The sequence below is a fragment of the Helicoverpa zea genome, chromosome 2 (genome assembly GCF_022581195.2).
Source record: "Helicoverpa zea isolate HzStark_Cry1AcR chromosome 2, ilHelZeax1.1, whole genome shotgun sequence".
NCBI lineage: Eukaryota > Metazoa > Arthropoda > Insecta > Lepidoptera > Noctuidae > Helicoverpa > Helicoverpa zea.
The window spans coordinates 7544398-7569459 of record NC_061453.1 but is presented as its reverse complement, the minus strand read 5'-3'; the positions used below and the strand labels follow the sequence as shown (position 1 = coordinate 7569459).

At 37.6% G+C, this 25062-nt stretch overlaps 2 protein-coding genes across 4 annotated transcripts in view; one reads left to right on the top strand and one right to left on the bottom strand.

Annotated features, from left to right (window-relative positions):
* Positions 1 to 25062, top strand: part of LOC124639853 (pseudouridine-metabolizing bifunctional protein C1861.05) — a 106725-nt gene that overhangs the window by 56521 nt on the left and 25142 nt on the right. The gene's annotated exons all lie outside the window — the stretch shown is intronic.
* Positions 1 to 25062, bottom strand: part of LOC124639923 (CD82 antigen-like) — a 69472-nt gene that overhangs the window by 36001 nt on the left and 8409 nt on the right. For both annotated transcript variants that reach the window (XM_047177427.1, XM_047177434.1), the window contains exon 2: positions 10785 to 10867. The gene's annotated coding sequence lies outside the window, so the exon portion shown is untranslated. The remainder of the gene's footprint in view (positions 1 to 10784; positions 10868 to 25062) is intronic.

Here is a 25062-nt window from a genome sequence, read left to right as displayed (position 1 = left end):
TTTGGTTTTAGCAACAATATTGTTATTTAAATATCGTAAGATTTGGGTCACAACATCAATTACCTTTGACACCACTGTTATTTACAAAGGCTTTGCGTAATAAACACGCCTTTACATAGAGAGGGCAGAGTCGGGTAAAAAGAGGCTGTATTCTACTTAAATAGCTTAGGGTCGACCCCAAACATAGGCTTTTTACTCCACGGCTTGCGGTGTGACATATTTTTAGTATCTTCCCGTCCCGGGAGAGTATCAACGGGTAAGTATAGAAACACCAAGTTAAGGTGTCATGCATTTACGTTATTATATTGATAACTGCTTTTTCCTTTTTCCCGAGCCTTGGATGGGATTTTATTAGTATTGTGGGAGTATTTTGCAAATAGTTCATCGGTTGTTATCTACGTAATATCGTATTGGAATATTTACTGTCTAGCATCACCACTTTCAAACTTATTTAATTTTCTAGAGTACAATGTTTTAGTCGTGGACTAGAAATAAAGACTCAAATATTTAATATAAAAATACAATTTGCAGGCCGATAGGTACCCGTTTGTGATGCTCGATCAATTAATGATCATACGAGTCGCAATTAATTCTACTGCATCCCAATAATAAGTCAATTTTTTACATCCCGAAGGATTCACTTAAAGCAAGTTAAGTCCTTTCGTTAAAATATGAATGTAACATAAAACCAGCTTCGCCTCAAACTATTTCCGTGACATCGTTCACACTGAATATACACAAATTATATTTTCCGTTTTGACTCCGGTAACGAACCGTGTTCAATTTTATTTAGATTTTATACAGTTTAAACACGAGCTGTTGAAAACGGCTCTAGATTGAAAATGTTAACTGTTGACTTTTATTTTAGCGAGTAAATACAATGTGCCTATCGAAGTACTGAAGTAATTGTTGTATTTTTATATGCTGAAATAAAATAAGTACGTTTGTCAGACGCATATAACGATATGTACGCTTTGATTCTGCGTGTTTGATACCTGTGCACTCGCCGATACTTTTTTTTTTTTTTTTTATCGACGTAAAATCATCAAATGACCCCTCCCGCTGTGGGTTAGCAGCGGTGAGGGAGTGTCAGACTCTTACTGACTAAAATCGTCGTGTTCCGTCATAGGCCTTTTATGTACCAGGGCCGCGGTATCTCTTTCGAACAACCCGCAGCCCCGGCAGGCCTTGGCCCTGCTGGGCCCCGCTGGGGTTGCTGACGTCTCTTTGAGGAGCGCGTGGAACAACGCGCGCCGTCGACACGGGTCTGTCGTCTAGGAAGACAGAGGGACGATGAGCCACCCGAACTCACCGCCCACAGACCCACGCCTACGGTGGCCGGGAGTCATCTCGCGACACCCGGCGCCCATGGTGTCTACCTGGTCCAGCGCGGCGGCCGGGATGAGAGGTGCGAACTCTCTGGCGTTCCGCCTCCTCCTTCTCGAGCATGACCGCTTCGCAGAAGGAGGCGACGGCATCCCATTCCCTCTCGCCCCGGACCATGGCCTGAACCAGGGCCGGACGCGAGAGGTCGCTCGCCGCCCAAAGCCTCGACGAGGACCCGGCGGTGCCCTTCCCATGCGGGGCACACCTGGACTGTGTGGTCCACCGTGTCCTCGGGGCTGTCCGCACAATGGTGACACCCGGGCGCCTCCTCACGACCGATGCGGTGCAGGTACCTCCCGAAACAACCGTGTCCGGTGAGGACCTGCGTCATGCGGTACGTGAGGGCGCCGTGACTCCTCCCGAGCCACTCCTCAAAGAGGGGACTTACCGCCACGATGGTGGCGTGCCCTCACTCGCCGATACTTAGTTTTGCAAGATGTTTCTACACGTAAATAGAACATTTAGGTACTTGACGATACAAAGAATGCCCATAGTGTAAGATACAGCTTTACGAGACATAGATACAGTTTACATTCACAGAAAACCGAACAAGATCTTTTACGCGTAATTAATAAAGAAATATTTTTAATAAATACTTTGTTATTTATGAGATGAGAAATTAATACAAGGTTTTTGATGTAACAACGAAGATTATCATATTTTTTTCATCCAACAAATGACTCGCGCGTGTAAACATAACATTTGGATAGTACAATATTTTTTTATGACGTCAGAATTTCCCTTCATGACGTCATAGGACAGCCGGGTTTCATGGCGCTGATTTAGCCTTCGCACAAAAAGTGTATTTTGCCAAGTAAGAGGCATCGCTAAACAAAAACAAAGAATAAAAGCTTATCTTTCGTAATCACACTGATCCTTGGATAACTGAGTTTGAACAGAAGCTTAATATTGTACACAAACCGTTACATATTCACTGAATAAATAAACGTTACTACAAGTACGCTATGCAAAGAAATTGAGTCAACACTACGACAAAGCAGAAAGCCGGTCGTATTAAGAAGTTTGTGAAGTAATCGACAGAAATACGAAGCAATCATGAGTTGGCCAAGTCGCACTTCAGCGGCTTTGGAAACATGCCGATACAAGTATACAAACAAAAGTAAATTAGTGTGTCCGCTGTACGGCTCTCCAGTATTAATTAACGAAAGGGGGAGACAACTATCTTCAAGCACAAATCAAACTAAATAGTAATCAGTATCTCATCACATTTGAAACGATTATAAGGTTGTTCCATCTTTAACGCTACTTACTTATAAATTAATTAAATTAACGTACCAAACATACATAAGTAACAAAACAATGCGGTCACGAATCCATATTTTAATATCTATCAATAAATGATGTATAGTTCCATTATTACAAATAATAAATAAAGTTCGTGTTCAGTTTCCATTCACAAAGAATTAATCTTTCACGTAATATTTGTTCAAATTGAAAACGAAATAATTAAATCTGGCTGCAGAACTGAAGGATTTATCGTCTATATGTGTACTGAAAATCCTGAAAAAAAAACAGTTGATACGAACCGTATTTCTACGTATTTACTAGCGATGTAACTTTTCCAATAAAAAATATTGTTTTTGTTTAAATATCACGAAACTGAAACTAATAAACGGTTTTTATTTTCGAGATTAGAATTTAAGATATTTTTGGGTGGCAATTATTTCCGGCTTAATGATACGCTGTCGATGTTCTAGGGCAGTGGTTCTTAACCGGTGGTCCGCGGACCACTGGTGGTCCCTGGAGGCTTTCCAAGTGGTCCGCGAAGCTTAGCTTCGCGACGTTGCTATACGTTATCTAACTTAATTTTTATCGACTTATAATTGCGAGCGGGGGTTTTCGCATGGACGCATATCGGGTGTGTCGTACCTAGTCCCCTCATTCGTGAAAATGTATGTTTGGGCTACATTTTACGTAATTTTGGTTTTGAGTCTTAAAAAATAATTAAAATTTCGCGCTCGCTTCGCTAGCGTATTCAGAAACTATATGCCCTTATTTTTGCATTTGTCAACAAACAAAAAGTTAAGTACGTTTGGGCTACATTTTACGTAATATTTGGTTTAAGTCCGATAAAAATTTCGCGCTCGCTTCGCTCGCGTATTCAGAAACTATATTATGGCCCTTATTTTTGCATTTGTCAACAAACAAAACGTTAAGTACGTTTGGGCTAAATTTTACGTAATTTTTGTTTTAAGTCCGATCAAAATTTCGCGCTCGCTTCGCTCGCGTATTCAGAAACCATATGCCCTTATTTTTTTTGCATTTGTCAACAAACAAAAAGTTAAGTACGTTTGGGCTACATTTTACGTATATTTACAACTCCTTACCTTGTATATATTTTACGTAATATTTGGTTTAAGTCCGATAAAAATTTTGCGCTCGCTTCGCTCGCGCATTTGGAAACTACATAGGCAAAATTTTCTTTATTTGCATTTGCTTACCTACACAACTGCCGACATGCGTTTAGCTTTGAGTAGAACTGACCCAAAAATTCAGTTTTTTTTTTTTTAATAAATAATAAAGAAATGAGTGCTAATTTAGGTAAACCGATGAGGTGGTCACCGGCAAGACAAAATTTAGTTAAAGTGGTCCCTCATGTCAAAAAGGTTAAGAACCACTGTTCTAGGGTTATGATTAAAGCGAGTGCTACGGAATCATTAGCTGTGTAATTGCCTCACTAATAAACGTATTTATGACTCAATTAACGACTATGGCCCACCATGCAATCCTACGCCTGAGAATTTGTTTGTGCATTTTAATTTGGCTGTTAAACTGATTAATTTCATGATTTTACAACTAAAACAATAAAAATTATCATGTTTTTGTCTGATACAACCGTTTCGTTCATAACTAATTAGTTCAGTAATGTTTGCCATGATCAGACCATAGACGTACCTATAAGTACACTAAAACATTGAGTCTGAAAAGTGAAAAACGAAAAGAGAAAGAAAAAAAAAACAAAACATGTACCATTTAAAAATAACTTTCTACCATACAAACAAACTTTTCAAATTAACAACTAACCAATAACCATTAGCATGAAAATAAATCGAGCACCCAGTCCGAACTGTGTTAATTAAATTTCAATTACCATTTCCTAACAAGCTAAATAAATTCAGCAAAAAGGCAATGATGGGTATTATGGGGAGATGAGTGTCATCAAAGGCTCGTTACACACGTCATGGAAATGTGAGAGCGTCCGGCCCGTCGCCGCGTCGCTCTCATTAGGCGAGGTACCACAGTTGTACATCCGTACGTGTGCACTGTACCTACATCTGTCTGATAAAGGTCGCCAAACGGATGGAAGGTTAAAAATGGTATTTTAGGAAAATTGCGTCATGAGTTTCGAGATGTGAAAGGTCATTGCTAATTAATGTAAAAATAGGTTCAGGCTATTTAGGAACGTGTAATTGTTAGGCTATACTTAACAAGTTACCAAGTTATTGGACAAGAAGTTTAAAGATTATGTACATATATACAGGAATGAATTTTAAGCAGTGCACAAAAAAAACTGGTGGTCCAGAATCATTAACAGAACATATCTGCATCATCAGTAAATTTTTTTTTTAATTCTTTTGTCCGCCCTAAAATCAGCAAAATATGTATACTTACTATTCTTACGCGCTTATAGCAGCGCTCGCGTCAGTAAACCGGGTTGCGTTGCCGCCGTGCCTACTATGACGACTGTGACCATACAATCGGTTATAAAATAAACATCTTTCGATATCACTAACTTTTCTTTTTTGTACTAAAATACGACAAAATATAAGTTGACAAAGTTTGCGCATTGGATAAAATTCATTCCTGTATATTACATCCAGTTCCATTTTGACAGTGTCGTCTTTTAAGTTGATAAGAGCATTCCGAATTTCATTCCACCACGAACTGAAGAACCATTCAGTCGGACTGAAAATATTCTTAGATTGCCAAAAGTTTGAGCGGCCTTACACGTTTTAGCCGAAATTGGTACTTTTCCAAGTTATTAGAACTACTAAGTTATTACTTTTAATTTATGGAACCTTTTTGCCCAGATCGTGGAAGAATGGGGCGCAGCCTATTTTTGATAAATGAGTGATTCTAATCGATAGCAGCGGTTGGGGTAAAGTTTTCTTCTTTCGAAAATACCAAAGTTTATAGTTTAGGAAAATCGTATATTTTCCCAAGCGTCACAATTCGTAAGTAGGTCCGTTTTATTAATATCTCACAGAGGAGAACAAAGTTTTTTCTAAAAAAATTGAAAACTTTGGCCACATCTTGAATATTTCTCATGACCTTACCATTTTCAAGTTCTTTCACCACTTTCTTTCACTTAAAAAAGAAAGAAAAACATTCGAAAGACTTCTATAACAGTCTAGAGTGTAGCTTTATAAACAGATACCCCATTATATTTCATTTTTAACTCAGAACAACGCGAACGGAGTGAAGAGCTCTCAACAACTGGAGAAGGGCGTCGACGAACTAACATAGCTCTTGGAACTCAAACTCTTAACTTTCCCAGCGTTATGTATTTCGGCGTCACTCATTCGTGAAGTAATAAACAGTCTCTTCAGTTCGTTCGCTAGTATTAGTCTCCGTACATACGACCATGTACTCGCTAAGTGAATCACAAGTGTCTATGGCAGTGACATTTGTCGGCGAGATGATACGACTTCGTAACTTTAACTGTAGTCGTTTGAGGGCACTTGCACTACAGTCGATTGAATTTTGTCACTCGTACATGCAGTGTCGCATTATTAAGATTGCATTTACATCGACCGTGGTGTGTCATGTTGGGCGTGGAATATGTTTTATGGGCTTTTGTTTTGTTTATTTTAAGTAATGAACTATTGCGACAGAGTCAGGACTACTTACTAGTTACGTACATTGGTGCATAATGTTCAATGTAAAATGAAGACTGTACAAAGTAACTTCTACATAATAAGGTGATTGATAAAGTTTAATTCTCAATTAAACTATTAACATTCTCAATAGATCAGCCCTATAGGTAGGCCGAATCAAAAGTATCCCTTTTCATTATAACTAGCTCCATCGTTACTGAACTTAGGTCCGCAATCTGATATCTTTGGAGAATTGTGATCTGGTAATGTCAATAGAAGGATCGCAACTTTGCTCACATTAGCACTATCAGTACATATCTGTATAATAGTGAAGCCGTAGCCATCCATATTGAATGCGGATTAGTCGTAGTGACAAAGTTATAACAGAAAGTTACATTAGAAGATCGTTGTTGCATCGTGTTCAAGTACTCAATGTAGAAAATGTTATCAATTAACGACCAATATCATTTTGTGACATGTTATTATATACACCAAAAACAATTTCATTACTAAATACGATAAACCTTTCATCCGTGTACAAACAGTATAACATCGCCACATTTGTAGAAGTAGATAAACACATGCGTCACTCTCCCATGTACTCAGTAACGTTACAATATTGACGCTAACACGCAGACTTTACTACTAATTATCACGACAAACACGCTTATCGTTTCTAATTAATTTTCCGCCTGTTAACCCGCGATTAGGATCATTCGTGTTTTAATAAAAAGGATAAACTACTAAGCTATGCTATTCATATGTCAACATTATATGAGTTTCGTAATTTGTGGAACAAAAACAAATTACGTCACGAACTTGATCCAGCACTAAACTGTTGAAAGAGTTTGCATCGTTTTATAGCCTGTGCTGAACATGACAAAAAGTGTAGTAAAAAGTTTAAAAATGAAAACAGCTCACTACAAAGAGCTGGCAAATATCATTGTAAGTGAAAAATGTAAACTATCCGTGTAAAACATTCTGTTATAACATGAAGTATGTACGTCGCACTGTGACACGCTACAATAGATATAAATCCATGTACACAGTACGTATGTGTGTGTGCAGAGCGTCGCTTCGTGACAACAAGCGAACATCGAGCAAAGGATCCTCACGATCGACGGAGATACCACGTAACCCCTTCCCACTGAATAGTGTCGACTTATGCCGTACTATGTATATATTACATACACCTTACTGAACTTCATTTGAATACCTATATTTTTTTCACGTTTACACACTTTCTGTTAAATAATAATGAACTCTTATATCAGCACCATAAATATCTTGATAAAGAGAATCGAAAAGGTTGAATCAAACTCGTTTTTAAATAGCTTTCATGACCTCTAACAAAACTTGTGAAAAAGCCAACGAGCCTGACTCTGTTTACTATTTATATATAAGTTACTCTATTTAAATTTCACGTGATAAAATGAAATCAATTACAATGGTAAAAGCGAATTCGTTCGCCATTTGTACTGTGAACGCGGTGGAGTGAAAACAAATATGTAAATTAGTAAAAGATGTACTGGGTACGCAATTGTTTCAGTGTATTCCTTTTTTGAATTTAACAGATGGCAAGCACGGCTTTAATCGTGTGGATCAGCCGACACTAGAAGCACCCCAATGATTCCGGCGCAACTTACAATAGTATCAGTATGCTAAAGAGGTTCGTTTACCTCGCGGTTTGCATAGATTATTGTTGAACAAAATGGTATTGGTGCACACGCCACCGGAACCGCGATAACGAAGGCAGTGACGTATGAACATGAATTAGTGGAGCGCAGCGCAGCGGGCGCAGTGCATCGCGCTGTCGTGCGGCCCGACCCGCCAGCCGACACGCGATCCAACACCGACGCTTTACATAAAACACTCGTAAATAGACCACATAAAACTTTTTTATCTGACTCACACCTAGTTCCAAATGATAATGTAGAAAATGCGGTCGACGTGATTTTCATACGAACGGCACAAACCAAACACAATGCAATGTTGAGATGTTACGTAAGAACTGAGTTTTTTACCTACCGGGGAAGAAAGAATCAAGTCTCGCAGTTATTCGAGTATAGAGAAAATCAATAATAATAATGTCGGGACACCTTTTTCACACACGGTCGGTTAGCCCCATGGTAAGTTATTTATTAACTTGTGTTATGGGTGCTAACACAACTGATAAACTACATATAGCTACATATATACATATTTATAAATACATATCATAACACCCAGACCACGGCCAACAAGCATGCTCATCACACAAACGTCGACCGAACCGGGAATCGAACCCGGGACCTCAGGTTCGGCGGTCCGGCATGATGACCATTGCGCCATCGAGGTCGTCTACTAATAATATAATATAAATATATATAATATAATAATAATATCTACGTCTAACTGCCGCACGGTCACGCGCGCCGGCCGGACGGGAATTGTTCAAAGATTTCATAACTGCACTGATCCTATATTTTACATCTCTATGTTTATCTGATGATATAACCCGTATTATACTAGTAAGTGAGAAAATTTTCAGTACAATAAAATCACGGCAGTAAGTTAAAAACAAGTATACCTATCTGTTTATAGTACTTTTTGTTTGTTCGTAGTTGTATTTCACCGTAGCACGTAGCGGTACCACGTAGCGGCACCTCGTAGCGTCGTAGCAAGCTCGTAGCATGCACCTACGAATGGCTATATTTAGCGCTACGAATGCATTTAAATGCTTTCGCGTGTTCATTCCTTGAGATAAAAGGCTCAAAAGCCTTCACTAGTTCATGTAGACCACTATGAACTTTATCAATATAGTTTACACTAATAAATATTTTAACAAAACGCATTGTTTTGTTCTGTTTTTAGATTTTAGCCTTCGAGTAAAATCAGTTCAATCAATTCCAAAAACTATGTTTTAAATGTGTAAAATATTTTGCACTCGTTTTGAAATCATAGATACAGGCTAACTACATAATTAACATTTAAAAGAAGGTTAGTATCCGCATAAAGTCATGAAAATTTTCAGTGATCTTCTAGGCACACTGACCTCTACTTGAATCTTCCAGTATAACTTTTAAAGCAGATAAGTAAACATCATAAGAGCCACCGCGGTGCGGCGTTAGGCCCAACCTTTCGATAAAAAGCAATATCGATAGAGGGGCACCGTGTCTTATCGACGTCGTAACCTGCTCTCGACCCGAGTTTCGGATAAACGACGCACCTCTAATAAGTGCACACAATTATTAATGGAATCTAAGAATACAAATTATCTGTTGTTTTCACGCGGTTTCACTCGCATCTCGTGGGAACTACCGTCCGTACCCAGATAAAGTATAGCCTATGTTACTTGGGAATAACGTAGCTATATAACAGTGAAATCATTTTTCAAAGCAGTTCTATAGTTTCGGAGCCTTTTAGGGTACAAACAAAAAAAATGATAGATTAATCATTCCAATATCAATGGAGTTCTATAATCGTAAAGTTACATGTGAAACTCGCATCGATCAACGAATTGAAAGGAATTCGGAAGAATATGTAAATTGGAAACGAAATAGAATTGTAGCGATGTTTCGTATGCAAGACTTTCAATGCCTTCACAACGGTTTCCGTCGCTTCAAATAAATTTGTCAAATGCAACCATTGACCTATATTGTAGCGCTCTGAAGACACGTTCAAATAGTTTCAATATTAGCAATGCGACATACATACTTGACTATGTTTGTTCCGGTAAATAAATCACGCAACTAATTAATTTTTTAAATAGTGCTGAGCGTCTATTAACTAGAGTTCGATGCTCGATACTTATTATGAGTTGATCGCGCGGTAATGCGGGATAATCCGATATGTCACCACGTACCTAGACGGAGTAGACGTAAGCTAAGGAAGCAATACTCGGCTAATCCCTGACGCGCTGATGGAAAGACCCCTAAGTCCGCCTAATGAATCGATCGCCCCACTAACGGGAAAGTCCTACATAATATCCTACTTTAACGATCTTCCCAACAAAGTTTATTAATCTACTTAATATTGCCTAACAGGCGAAGAGGCCGTTCGCCCTAAACTTTATAAGAGCTATTGTGTATTTTGATTCTTTGCGCGGCAGTAAATATCGCAAACGGTGTCCCAAAACAATAAAAACGAATACTTACATATCTTGAGTGTGTTTTTATTCTCATTTATTATCCTTAAATTAAGAGAAATTAATCCTAGAAATAACTACTACGCAAGGAAAACAGCGTATGTCTGTAGACGACTAAAGAATGTTACAGCATAGCGTCTATTCCCGAACTATTGATCTGAAGAGGCCGCCAGCGACACGCATCAGCTGACGTCTGGAACACTACTACCAAAGCACCTAACAACAAACACGAACTGTCGTTACACAATCCATTGCGTTATTTTTAGAAGCAACTTACAAAGTCTGCCGCTAAAAACCTCAATGGAAAGGTATTTCGTAATAGAGCAATAGTGACGTCGGCTTATTTCGAGCGGAGTTTCATTGATGTGAGGGTCATTTGCATAGAAGCGTTGTGTGCGGGTAATGTGAAAATAGTTGGCATTAGGGCGCGGTACCTTTCAGTTGGGCGAGTCGGAGCCGGCGCAAGATAATGAGCTCCATTGTGGCGGGCTGCGGGTCCGGTGGGGACAGCTGCTGTCTGCAAAAACGAACAAACAAACTTTATCGAATAACCAGCAGATTGGAGGGACACATTAAAACTTGTTTTATGTTTTGTAATAGATTCTGGACATTGATTTGATATGTGCGACACAATTAAGAGTACTCAACAATTAAATATTTTTAAACAAAAATACAGTTGAAATTGAGGGTAATAACGTTAACCAAACACAAACAGTTACGGTGAACGCACGGAGTGCTCGTCTAAGTTAATGAATAATTTGAGAGGAGGATAGTGCCCTCCCTCTCTCGAGACTCACAGACTCACTCACTGGTTAGACTCAAAACTTGCTCCTCCTATTTGTTCTACTTCTATAACACAAATATCGAGTTCTGATAGAATGTTTGTACATGTACCATCTACTTATTACTGTTGTGATGTATAGCGTGGCAAACTTAATGCTAATTCTACATTGAGCATTCGTATTATTTCTCAGCTACATTAAAGTCATAACTTGCATGTTCATAGCATAATACCTATCCTATCACTCGGTTATTATCAAAACTTATATCCTCAATGATTAAGGTTTTTATCCTCAGGACAGAGGATTGCGAATCTTTTAAGAATGTAGTGTGAAGTGAATGCTCTCTGCACCATGATTGATAAGTCAATAATAATATCTTTATCGTGTCAACAGTCATAAAATGACGACATGCTCACCGCTCCAGATAGATTTACTGGAGCGACCCATAAACTTCGGTATCTACTCAAAATTCATATGACCAGACTTCTAGAAACGACATAAAAATAACATGGCTGAAAAAAGAATTATTATTAAAAAAACAAAATACCCGACTGCACACTAAAAAAAGAGTAAAACAAGCCCCACAATAATATTTAATTTATAAATATTGATGGAAAGCATCGCAGGCGGGGACCAACAGAGGCTTATTTATAGTCATTTCGGTTGTGCACCATTTAGCAGAATTTTCGTTGGTGGCGGTCAAGGTGGTCCCCGCCTGCGATGCTTTCCATCAATATTTATAAATTAAATATTATTGTGGGGCTTGTTTTACTCTTTTTTTAGTGTGCAGTCGGGTATTTTGTTTTTTTAATAATAATTCTTTTATTTATAACTTTTTAGCTGTTTTTATTTAACGAAAATGTTGTAGATGTAGAAGACTATGTATATGTAAGTACCATTTTAAATTATTTCGACGACATTTGGCTTTAGATTACGAGTGATGTTACTCCGCAACATAAAGGACATTGTTCCGGCTCCATACATGTTCTGCCTAAGAACCGTTCGAATGGAAAGTGACTTCTATAAACTCTTAAAATTATATGGAATCCTATGAAATAAGTTTTCACGAACGGACACTTCAGGAAACTAAAATAATTACGAAAAAAGTTAATATTTTGAGGTTATAAATAAAAAATAACCAAGCTTGCGTGAAATATCAGAGTAGTATTATCAAACTACACTATACAAAAAATCAACAATACTATGTACAGCTCTATATGTTCTCTTCTAGATCTAGGAAAAGACTACTCTACTAGATACTAGGAAAAGAGATAGTAAATAGTCAAGTTTAAGATAATTCTTTGACAATGATCATTTTATAAAGTTGCATTTTCTGTCTGTCCCTTTGAATGCTTTAGATCTTTAAAACTACGCAATGGATTTGGGTGCGATTTTTTTTAATAGATAGAGTAGGTCAAGAGGAAGGTTTACACCAAGGTTTTACATTGCCACCGTGCGAAGACGGGGCGTGTGACTAGTTTTCATAAATGCTTAGAATTTTTATGAAAAACAACTACCTAAACGCTTTTGCTTTCAACGTTACGTTTCTTAATATATAGTGAATCCACTTTGGATTTGTGATAAAACGCATAAGTTTCCAAAATGGAAGAGTTCCATTCACCACAATTCATAAAATATCGATATTATTACGATGGAGAATTATTTATTTAAATGATTGTTACTACTTTTATATTAGACAGTTACCTAGCTATCTACATGCCATAAGGCGGGAATCGAACCCGCGGTCTATTACCAAGAAGGCACAGACCATACTAAAAATGTCATTACCACACAAAATAATTTAACAGTTAAAGTAAGGTTTACCAATAACAATGAAAGAGGTTTTCGAGGATGTGCAATAAAAACAATATTTATATTCAATTAAAGGTTTTTAATCATCAATATTTCTCAATAATATATCTAAGAACTGAGCTTTGGTATCTCGCCCAGCTTAAATACCAGATAATAGTCATTATGTGGGCACAACAGCCCACTGTTCTACGCCCAACGATACAATTGCAACAGTATGCCTGATGGTAGGAGCTTCTTACAAAGTACACAATTGCGTCCAACAGTGCATTGCATCTTATTATGCTCGACTGCTTCAGACCAACACGTCGTACATATAAGGTCATGAGCTTCAACCTGTAATAATAAATACAAAAAATCATTAGTAAATATCAAGTAACTTGCAATTGTGGCAATTGATTTGAAAACCGAGAAATTGTGTGCTTATGAAAACATAAGTAGGTAGTAACATTCTTATCAAAATTAGAAAAACACTTTCGTAGACCACTTACCATACGGGGAACAGTCCATTGTTGTATGCAACGAAGTATATCTTCGTTTTCTAATACCAAAGAACCTCCAGCAGATCCACAATTTATACAATATACTATATTCTGCATCCATTGTTGTAATTATAATATAACTAAATTCGATCACAGACAGAGCAATATCCGAAAATGCTAGTAAAATCCAGTTCTTTACACAAAGCCGAGTCTACCAAGTACGCAATCTAATCGGAGTCCGTAATCAAGCCAAAGTTGTTAGAATAAAACCATGAAACGCATAGAAAATCACAAAAGAAACGATAGTCGCAAAGCAATCAAACCAATCAAACTGACTTCTAGCAAACTGACTGAAGTACACCAGTGTTGCCAATTACGAAAACTATAATCCTACTCGAATGCCAAGCTAGAAATTCGCGATTCGCTCAAAACCATCTTAAAACATTATACAGAATACTAGCTTTTTTCTAGCTAGTCAGTTTAGGTATTTAAATGAATAAAGTGTTACCAACTAATTTTAATAACCGACTTCGGAAAGTAGGTTCTCAATTCGATCCGTATTTACCGAAATCCCGAAAACTTCCGAAACTGGCAGCACTGGCTGACGGAAACATTTTATAAGGCATCAATAATTGTGACCCTACTTTTTATTTGGAATTTATTTATTTGAAGTGTCCGTGGAATACTAAAATATGGTTCAAACAATATAAAAATAAATAAAAATTATAGTATAATTTATATTCACATCGGTTCTTAGGCCAAAATTGAACAATGTCCTTTACCGCCAATCTGGACTGTTGGTAGTGAAGAAGAAAAAGAATTAGGTGAGTCATTACTGCTGAAGACCGTCAACGACGTGTGCCCTTATGCGTGTGCCCGCATTCGGGCTGTATACTCGAGCATATCCCCCTCCGCACCGCGCCGCGCGCCGCATGCCAGGCCACGCCCTATCTTTTTTTTGCTTGCTAACGCATGAGTTGCTTTGCGTTGACGCAGAATTAACATGTTCCCGTGGGAATTTTGAGAAAAAACGTATCCTATATTAATTATTACTCCCGTGATTGAAATGAATCTAATGATACCGCATACATATTTTTTTAAAGGGAAATTTAGAAAAAATATCCCGTGGGACTTTTAGGATAAAATGTATCCTATGACACTCCCGTAATCAAGACAAATCTAACGATACCTCATACATCAAAATCCATCAAGCCGTTTAGGCTACAGGAGGTCACAAAGGAACAGACATACATACATACTTACATACACTCGAAAAACATTACCCTCCTTCTTTGGCAGTCGGGTAAAAATGTTCGAAGATCACCTCGATAACAATACGTGTGATTAACTGTAATTACTAGTACTAAGGAAACACTATGGAGTTTCAAAGCTCTCTAACAATTTGTAACAGCTATCATCATTTTGATACTTATATTGATAGTAAAAGTAGTCTATTTTAGTTTCAATTGAATTAGTGCTTACGTCGACACTTTTATTCGTCAAAAATTCATACGATTATCTATAAGGGTGCGTCCACATCTGGCGAATGTGCCGCGAATGCGCAGCACGCGAGCCGATTGCGAGCCGTCTGCGAGCTGCGCGCGTGCAGTCACTGCAATAGTTTGGTGTGCCTCTTTAGCGCAACTCATGCAAGGCTCGTATAGAGCGCGCGAGCGGCTCGCGATCTGCGCGCACTCAGTTCTCGCCCTTACAGTTCCGTATACTGGCTCAGTACTATCGAAGATGTCAGACGTCGCGCGCCGCCTGCGCGCTGATCGCGTACGGCGCTTAGGTCGCGCGCGAACTGCGCGCGGGCGGCGCAGAAGCGGCGCACGAACAAAAATGCACGCGCGCAGCTCGCGGGCAGGTCGCAAACGGCTCGCGAGCTGCACATTCGCGGCACATTCGCCAGATGTGGACGCACCCTAACACCTACTATTCTGGTGGTGACAAAATGGTGCCATATTTAGCCCTACCACGTTGAATAATTTCCAAGTTAAATCACAGAGGATCATGTTAAACTTAAAGGACAAATTCTTAAAACTTTACTACTAACCTAAGCTACCCGACTTCTCATAAACTACGTCATTAACGGGACGCTGCGTGACTCTGTGTTGCTCCTTAATTTGTCAGTATTAACTCATCAAGGGCTGCAGACAACCGGTGACGTAACTAAACACCCTTTCATTAAACTATTTGTACAGAGGTGGAGGTTTATGTTTGTAATTACAGGTGACGGGCCCCGGTCACACGCAGTATGGCCGCTATCTCGCACCTCCGTAATAAATTAATGAAATGCGTATATTGCTCCTGGGGTATGTCCGTTGGGTTTGCCAGGTACCAGGAAGTAACGTTAGATCGTTGTAAGATGTGTCACGCAACATTTTTAATTCGACTTTTTGGTTTATCGTTGTCCTCAAAATGTTGCCAGTAAGTACCACTATTTTTCTCAAGATACCAAATCCTATACAAACTAATTTGGGTAGTAAAAGATGGATGTTCAAATAGATAACCAGCTATATCCTCAGAGTTATGATAACACAATTTAATTATTAACACAGAGTTCCACTAACACAGATATTCAGGTGACAATTATGAGAATCTTTTGCAGTCTCTGGGGAACTGTCGGATCATACAACTCCATTCTCTGCACCGTCGGCGTTCACCTTACGGCCCACAAATACATTTTACGGCTAAACTCGAGCCACCCTCGTAAATTTCCCCGCGATACCATGGTCCCAATAAAACTTTCTTGACACTTTCTTTCGATGTATGTCGCCGTGAGTTATGCAGATTTATAGGCACACATTAATATGCACCGACTTATTTACGTAAGGACAGATCTAATCGCGGTGTTTGTAAATGAAGGGCACTTTATACGCTTATTAGTTATAATTATACGTGTTAATGGAGCTGGTGTGCCATATTGTATATTTTTATAACTAATGGTGGTACAGATTGTAGAAAGGGGATATGTTTTACTTACTAGCACTTATTATTACTTTCGCTTTCTTAGACCCAACTTGTAGGAGATTTTTCTTATATAATATGCTAACTTGAATGTGCACAAATAGAAACAATACTGTATATTTACATAGTATATTGACAAGGAAACAATTTTGTTTCATGTTTACATCAAACTAATTATAGTTCGGCCATTCAGAGAATGCGTTCCTGACACGTCGCGATTGAACTGACGACGTAACTTTGCAATGGCGTTGCAGTTACGATAAAAATATTTTTGCTGGTTGTTTACCGTTTTAACAATTGAGGAGCATTAAAACAACATTATTATATCAATAATCAATGAATGTAGTTACGTCGTCAGTTCAATCGCGACGTGTCAGGAACGCATTCTCTGAATGGCCGAACTATAGTTAGTATTGCCTATTTTTGTAACAAAACTTTTCCTTCTTCTTTGTTGTTATTGCGAGGTTCGTTATAACATCAGCAATATGTCGAGTCTCCTTTTCTTAGAAGAAAAACATTGTTCAAATACTTAATAATTTACAAAGGAGCAGTTATGAAAGCAACTTCAATATGAAACACTCAAACGGAGACGCGAACAAAAATTTTATGAAGTCAAAGCGAGTGAGCGCGTGCAGTGAGGATTTTACTAGCCTGACCTTATTGCTTTATTAACTTTTATGTCGACGTCCCAATTGTTTCTATCTAGCACACAACAAAACTCACTACCAAACTATCAACTTTATACTGATCCGGGGTTCGATTTGTGTTGGCGAGCGGCGAGTTCCCAGCGACAAGGACATGCGTCACAATTTCGGGAGCATTATGCTTGTAGGCTATAATATACGCTATAAGGAAATAGATGCTGAATAGAAGTAGAAGCAAATGACAACTGCGTCTACTATTTCCTTGCTCGACAAAGTATTCATAAAAAAATACAAGTAAGAAAATATTAACGAGCTGGCTTGACCGGTAGTGAGGTTTCGCCTTTTCCGCTGCTCGGTCCACGCAACATGGCGGAGTTTCCGGTGCTGAAAATCAACTCGCCGTAAATGCCTGTCCCCGAGAATTATACTTTGTTATACAGGAAATCTTGTAAACGTACCGCTTGTTGTGCTGTTATTACCTTCAAGACAATTATATAAGACCTATTTTGAAGATACTTATGAATTGTAATTAGTAAGTTTTCCAAAATCTTTTTTCATTTTGTAAATAATGTACATTGTGTACAATTTATTGATTCTTACAGGACTTTTTTGTATTATTGTAGGTGTGCAAGGTGTATATAACATTTGACTTCAAACTCCAAAATAGGCGATGATAATATTTATTGTATGTTTAATAGCAATAATACTATGGCAAGCAGCATTTCACTTCGCTATTCACTCTCACTTCGCATTCGATTCAGAACGACCTTCATTTTGCATTCTGTAAACATCACCTAATCACTTGCGAAGTGAAGTGAGCTCGACACATGCTCGACATCGACCAATGCTGTGCTAGTGACTTCCCCACTCGACAAAATGTCAACCGAGATTAATCAGTTTTTGACACAGAATTTTAGCTAAATATGATGTTTTAATTATAATTTCTTATTGTAAGGAATTTGAGGCAGCTTTTAAGTATAAAATAAACAGAAATCTCTAAATTCGTGCTGTGAATATAATCTATGCTTACCCTACGAAAAAAAATACTGACAGCGCCAATACCATTATTAATCTGTGGACAATATTTTCTTCTCTTCTGTCTTCGTATTGTGTTTAAGCTTATTTGTTTTTGCCAGTTTTCGCCGTAATTGTGATAAAATCATGAAGTAAGTTTATATTTCTTGTTATAAAGTTAAAAATAATATTAATTAAAGAAGTGTTTATTTTATTAATCCAACAATAATTTCAGAACTTAGAACACTTAGAACTTTATTTAAACACTATTTTAACTATAATTTCTTCTATTTTCACTCGTAAAATAGGTGTTTATAATTTGACATTTTGAATCGGGTTCGAGTGCGAAGTGAGCATCGAAATCACGGAGGAATTACCTTTTTAGAATGCCACTTTAAAGTCATCTCATACTTTATCTGTCAAAATCTCGAGTTCAATTTAGTTCAACTCGCAAACACGCTCGCAAGAGTAGCGCTAGTGTAGATTCTAATTAGCAACCGAGTTTTAGAATGCCAATCACGAAACTCACGGCGGATTCAGATTCGAAGTTTAGAGTGAAGTCTTATAGAATCGCACTGCAGAACGATTATAATACTATGACGATTTTTTAAGATCTGCAGTATTGAAAGCGGATAGCAAAATAGTGCTCCATTTTCTCAGCATAATTCTCTGCCGCATGAACATGGATGTGAACTACATTAACAGGAGAACTACTATATATTACATTTTCAAGTATTTTTGACAGCATGTGTAATGCTGTTATGTAAAAATTCTGGCTTGCTGGCGGTAATAAATCATTATTATCCATTGAGAGAATATGAAATGAGGAACGCTGCAGCCCCCGCACATCGAAGCGAGGGTATATTCAGCGAGAACTTTTACACAACCGTATTTATACGTCCTTGTCTTGATATGATAATGCACATTTTATTTCCTGGTCAGCTAAGCAGATTGAAAGCAAATGAGCAATACATTGACAGTATATCGGACCCATGTCAAAGGAAAAACCAAAATCGAAAGGTCGTGGCAGTCGTAGCAATAGGTGCTACGCCGTAGCAGGGCTCGTAGCGCTACAATGATGTGTCGATTTGATCCTATGATTTCAGCGATAGGTACGCTAGACTATGTAAGTATAGGGATATGTTTTCATTAAATGTTTGCCATTAAGTAAATCCTGATAAAAAAACCACTACATATTGCTATATCAACCAAAAACAATGTAACCCACGATAAATTCGTCCATTTATTTAATGTCCAAGTAAACCGAAACCAGCAAATGCGATTCACAACGTTGTTCGCTTTATATTGAAAAGCTCAGTCCCGACATCGACATAGACGCCATCAAACCATTATGTAAAGAGCGAGGCAATAAAAAAATAACACCTCGTGAGTGACGGCGCCAACGTTCGAAATAAAACCAAGTATCTGCTGCAGCCGACTTTACATTCATTGCCACATTTTCTAATCCAGCCGCTTGAAACCGCTGACAGCGCTTTTTTCATTTTGACATTTGAAATGAACTATTTCGCTGTATTGTATTCTCTGCTCTTGGTTTTATTGTATTTCACCGTGATTTGCGAAGTGTCGTCATAAAAATGTCGTCACTCGATATTTTAGCATTGAGTTCTACAGTTGGGATGAGAAAAACTTTACAGATAAAGTGCGTTACCGGTATTACTTTTCTTTGGGGATAATTGAAATTACACCCTTTTCTTGCAGAGAAATTCAGCTATAAAAAAAGTCTTAAAATTTTGAAGCAACGTCTGTCCCAATTTTGAAGCAACGTCTGTCTAAAACACCGTTTTAATCCATTGTAGAGCCACGGTGAGTGGTGACATAGACAGACACACAGCTGTCAACCTCATAGCACCTTTCTTTTTGCGTCGAGGTTAATAATGTAAAACTAATAACATTAAAAATACCAGAAATGTAAATAAATACGCATACCTAAATAATCGGATGTATACTTTTATATATATCATTAACTAAAGGAAAATTTAATTTGGAATGTAGAAGCGCATTTACCTATCAAGTCCACACGTTTGCCGTGATTCAAAACCCAGTGATTCCTGATGTATTCTTAATGTACAAATGTCGTGACTGACAACGTTATCTGCATTCATTCGTATTTATAAATCAGTTTTGAATACGAGTTCACTTCGATACCATCATCATAGAGGGAAAAAAACACATTAATGCAGAATATTTTGCACCAGACATTCACACAAGTTTAATGAAATATTTTCAATTCTAACACCAACTACATTATGTTGTGTACAGCAGCTATTAATATTAACTCAACAGGTAATTACTGTCGATATTTTCGATAACAGTTAATGACACGATACTTCAACATGGAAATCCAACATGACAATTTCCTAACAGCTAACAATTATACGTCGTTATAGACAACGTGCGTCGATGAACTAAATAAACACGGCGTGTTTCCTCTTTCATAAATATAATACCGACGAGGACACTCATTATTCACGCTACAAAACTAATTTTCAAAGTGTCACTGCGAAGTCCGACGCTAGATCGAAAAAATGAAATAAAAGACGCGAATCTCGCCATTTGTCATACAACAGACTCAGCGTCGCTCTCCTTACGCATTACATTTAACTATATTTCTCAGAAAATGATAAATCTTGTGCAATGATAATTTTAATGCATTTTAATGGCGAATTAATGCTTTGTTCTATTGTATGAAGTTTGCGGAACTAGTTGTATGGATGTTCCTACCTTAGAAGTTAGAACAAATATGAATATGTAGACTGAAACAGCTAACTGTGGAAAGTTATAGTGGAAGTTTATTATGTTGTTGACACAGATGATACAGGAAAGCTTTGTTCTTATGAATGGTTATGTATAGTCGGTACATTACTGACTTCTGTGCCTTCCTTAATAATCTAATTCATAACAATTCATGCTTGCACCTGTGCCCTCTTTTTCGAATATTTTTGACGAGATTACTGCGTGCTTATATCTATCTAAATGTAAATAAAGCGAAATTAAAGAAACATGAACGAAAAATTCTGCACCGGATGGAACACGCTTAGTTCTGGCGCATGCTCCGAGCTTAATCTCATAGTCAAATAAAACAACTTCTAGACTATTTGGAGGTTAAATAACAGATTATCCCTGCAATTTAGAGGCATACAAGGTAAATAAGTAATAAGGGAGGTGCGACTTGGTAAAGAGAACGAGGGAACAGAGAATGACTGAAGTAGTTAATCAACATAAAAACGCAAAGAGAGCTCGTAAACCCTTTCTGTAAGGGCGCGTGAAACGTTAGTTAAAAAGTGTAAACGTCATCAGCGGGCCGGGGAGGCTACTACAGCGGCCAAGTGAGCCATTGAGCGAGCGCCGGCGCGGAAGCGAGAATACAACTACCATTACACCGTGCCCTGGCCTGAGCACCGACTTACAGTTACACTTTCACGCTTCACTATAATTGCTATTTTTCTTTACATGCCCTTTTACTACTCATTTTGTCGGCTTTTACCTTTCGCTCGCAAAAACGCACATCGAGCACTTTACTACGCAGCAATAAATACTGAGTATTTCTTTTGCACAACCCACTATTATACAACGTGACATTTACTCAGTTTATGTATAAACTTGAATTTCCTGTCTATAGTCTAATGACCAAAAACGAAACACCGATCCGCATTTACAGTATAAAACAGAACTTGAAAATATTTTTTAAAACATTTAAAACATTATCATTAATAAGCAACTATATAAACTAGATAACAGAAAAAGAAAATAGTATTTAACATGAAGTCGCGAGTCAGAGATAAAAGCTCAGCAAAACAATAAGACTGAGTTCAATAAGGTTGCAAGTAAATGAATGTTTAGTTAGAACAAAAAGGTTGCAATCAAGTGAGTTGTTGTCGTTGATTTAGTGAGGTGGACGGCTTATATCCGGGTGCAAGCTGGCCGCGGTTAGATTGATAGCACGTAAAGCGTTGCGCCACTTTTTCATTGTCAAGCTGTTGTGATTGATCGTCGCAAGAACCACCGGCCACTGCGCTTTACTATATTTACCGCAATTTCATATCAGGTTTCTTTACATTAACATAACATTTGTTAAAACAATACACACTTTGCTAAGAAATACTTTTCAGATTGAACCATCGATCATATTTTACTAGTTCGTTTTATTAGCTTTTCGCTCCAATTATTTCGACGATTGTGCTGAGAAAAGCTTGATTGGACAGAATAGAAATGGAGGTGTCTTTAATTTCGCAGTCCGCAGTTACAGTCGCACTCAAGGTGTTAGACAGTAATTAATTTAATTATCAAAACCCGCTGACTGAGTGTTCGGACCTGGCAGCTATTGTAAAAGGGAAATACCCATTGAATTTTAGAAGAATATTGTAACTTCAGTCGTAAAATATCAGTAACGTGTCCTTCTTAGGATTATCTCGTCTTTACATTACAACACACACATAGGTATTTTAGAAAGTATAAGCAACTAGAATCAAACTTATTTATTTATATAAGGCCTGAATTAAATAAAATGATTTGACTTTGACTTCATCAAAATAATCCACAAAACCACATAATCCATTTACACAGTATCGACCAATAAAGGTGCAGTACGGAATCGGAACAAACAATCATATATTAATGTATTAAATTGACTTCCCAGGAAGCGAGGATATTAATTAATTATGGGATAATTCTGGTTAATGCCCCACATCACGACCCCGGTCCCATAAGAGTAAACATTAAGCGAGGCAGCGGCGCCAACGCCAGTGAAAAAGAGTTATAGAATTAGATCTTTTTAGAAGGTTTTAAGTCCCATAAACAAAGGAATAAGGTGTCTACGTGTCCGTTAAGTATATACACCTTTTTTCGGGGATGTTAAATCATCAAATGACTCGTGTGGGTGCGGTAGGACGGTCGCGGTAGTTCTCTCAAATCATCCCTTAGATCCAACAGTTCTTAAAGATTAACTTGAAAGGTTTAAGATCAATTAAAATTAATAAATAAATCATTAATTTGAACGTCAAAGTTTCTACAATATCCTCCAGCTATTCGACCTGTATGGTGACATTTTATGTACAAACTAAAAATACTCGTATTTGTATAATGTTTTGCGGTCTCCCAATATAAACCGTGCGTTGGTGGGTAAGTTGATTTCCCGTGGGTAATTTGTGATTTATTACAACTCAAACATTTGTAGGCTTCGAACTAAAATGAAATGTAAAAATACTATGTCCTCCTGAAGTATTATATTGATCTGAAGCATTTTTTTGTTGTTGTTTGCTTGCACCCTAAACGCTCCGAAACTTCTGAACCGACTTGAAACTTCCATTTATGGCAAGCTGCACTATAATCCCTGGGTGACAAAGGATACCTATATTTTATCACGGTCCGAGATGAAATTCCCCCGAGACGCAGGTAAAACGGTCAGAAACACACGGATTTTTAATAAATTCAATCAAGTTTTTTTTTAAGTTTTAGGACATAATAATATGTAGTCCCTGGAATCCGATATACCTAGGTATTTTCTAACTGTTGTTGAATTGAATTATATTTTTTTACAAAGGCTATTAGTATAACTTGGACATAAAAAAAATATTTAATTATTATTTATAAACCCAGACACTTTAGTTAAATATATTTACTAGATATAATAACTAGATAGAATAACTGGCCCGGTACGTTATTTTTTAGTATTTTGCAAAAGAGGTCTTTTGTTTTCAACTGTGGCGACGTTGTTACACCTCGGGTTACGTTTTATGTTCTAATGATAAGCTCGTCCTTTCATGTCCTGGGTTCTTATCCCGACCCCGCTCTATCTTATCACTCATCTCGTAAAGCACGCTGTCTTTTGTCTCAACGAAGTATAGTGATACAAATATTTTTATTAGGTTTTCATTTATGAGGTACGAAAAAAAACTTTTTGTACTTAATTGACTAGTCCGTCAATATCTACCTCAAACAATGTACTAAAGGCAGCTTGTGGCTAAATAATTACAAACCTGTTCGAAAACAACATCCAATTTCGAAAACATTGTAGCAATATTCGCCAAAAGCTGATTATCGAATAAAGTCGTAGATCATTATCGGAGAAGTTCATCTAAGACATTGATTGCTGGAACCGGACCACTCGCAACCGAAACTTGCCAACTCGTAATAAGATTGGATCCAACTATTCCCAATGTGCACCCCGCACTACTTAGATATATTAATTTTATTTGCGTACTATCTACCAACGTTTTAAGCTTTTATTTGCAAACTTTTCCCATTACATGCCATAGTTATTTAAGTTCTGTATAGTTCAGTTGGAAAGTACGTGAATAATTTAAGTAAACTGTTTTTGCTTCGCTACCAGCGGTGGGTGTCGTGTCACAATCAAGTATCGATTGCTACTCATTAAATTCGCTTTTGTCGACTGGATTTTAATGCAAGCCACCCTCGTCCCTATTTTTGTAGTGTCATTGGATGACAAAGGGCGGCAGCTCTCATTGATTTGCTTACACAAGTAACCAAACCATTACGAAGAGTGCTGATTTATTGACTACTGTTTAATTCCCGTGGCGATGGCGTCCGAACTGACGATGCTATCGTGATAGAACGCGAATAAAAACAGCCTCATTTACAACGTTACTGCATTGCGTGCGCTTTGTGGCTGATAACCTTATATATTGCCATTGTATTCATAAATCTGACTTTAATTTCCGAAAACAAGGGTAAAACAGTCAGCAAATACCTTTCCCCATGATCTTTTGACCGGGTTGCTTCAGTTTGATGTAACTATTAATCTAATCATGAGCAACACAGGGAGAAACTAGTCGATTTCATCCCGAATACTTTTATAATAAACGAAGAAAGTACATAAGTTTCCCCTGAGGATAACGGACATCAGACACAAATCACTCTGGGAAAAGCTACCTATAAATAAATAATTGAGCTACCTAAAAACTTAAAACTACTACAGTTATAGTATCTTTTGCAGGCACATCATTAATTTAAAATATCAGAACCAAAAAGGAA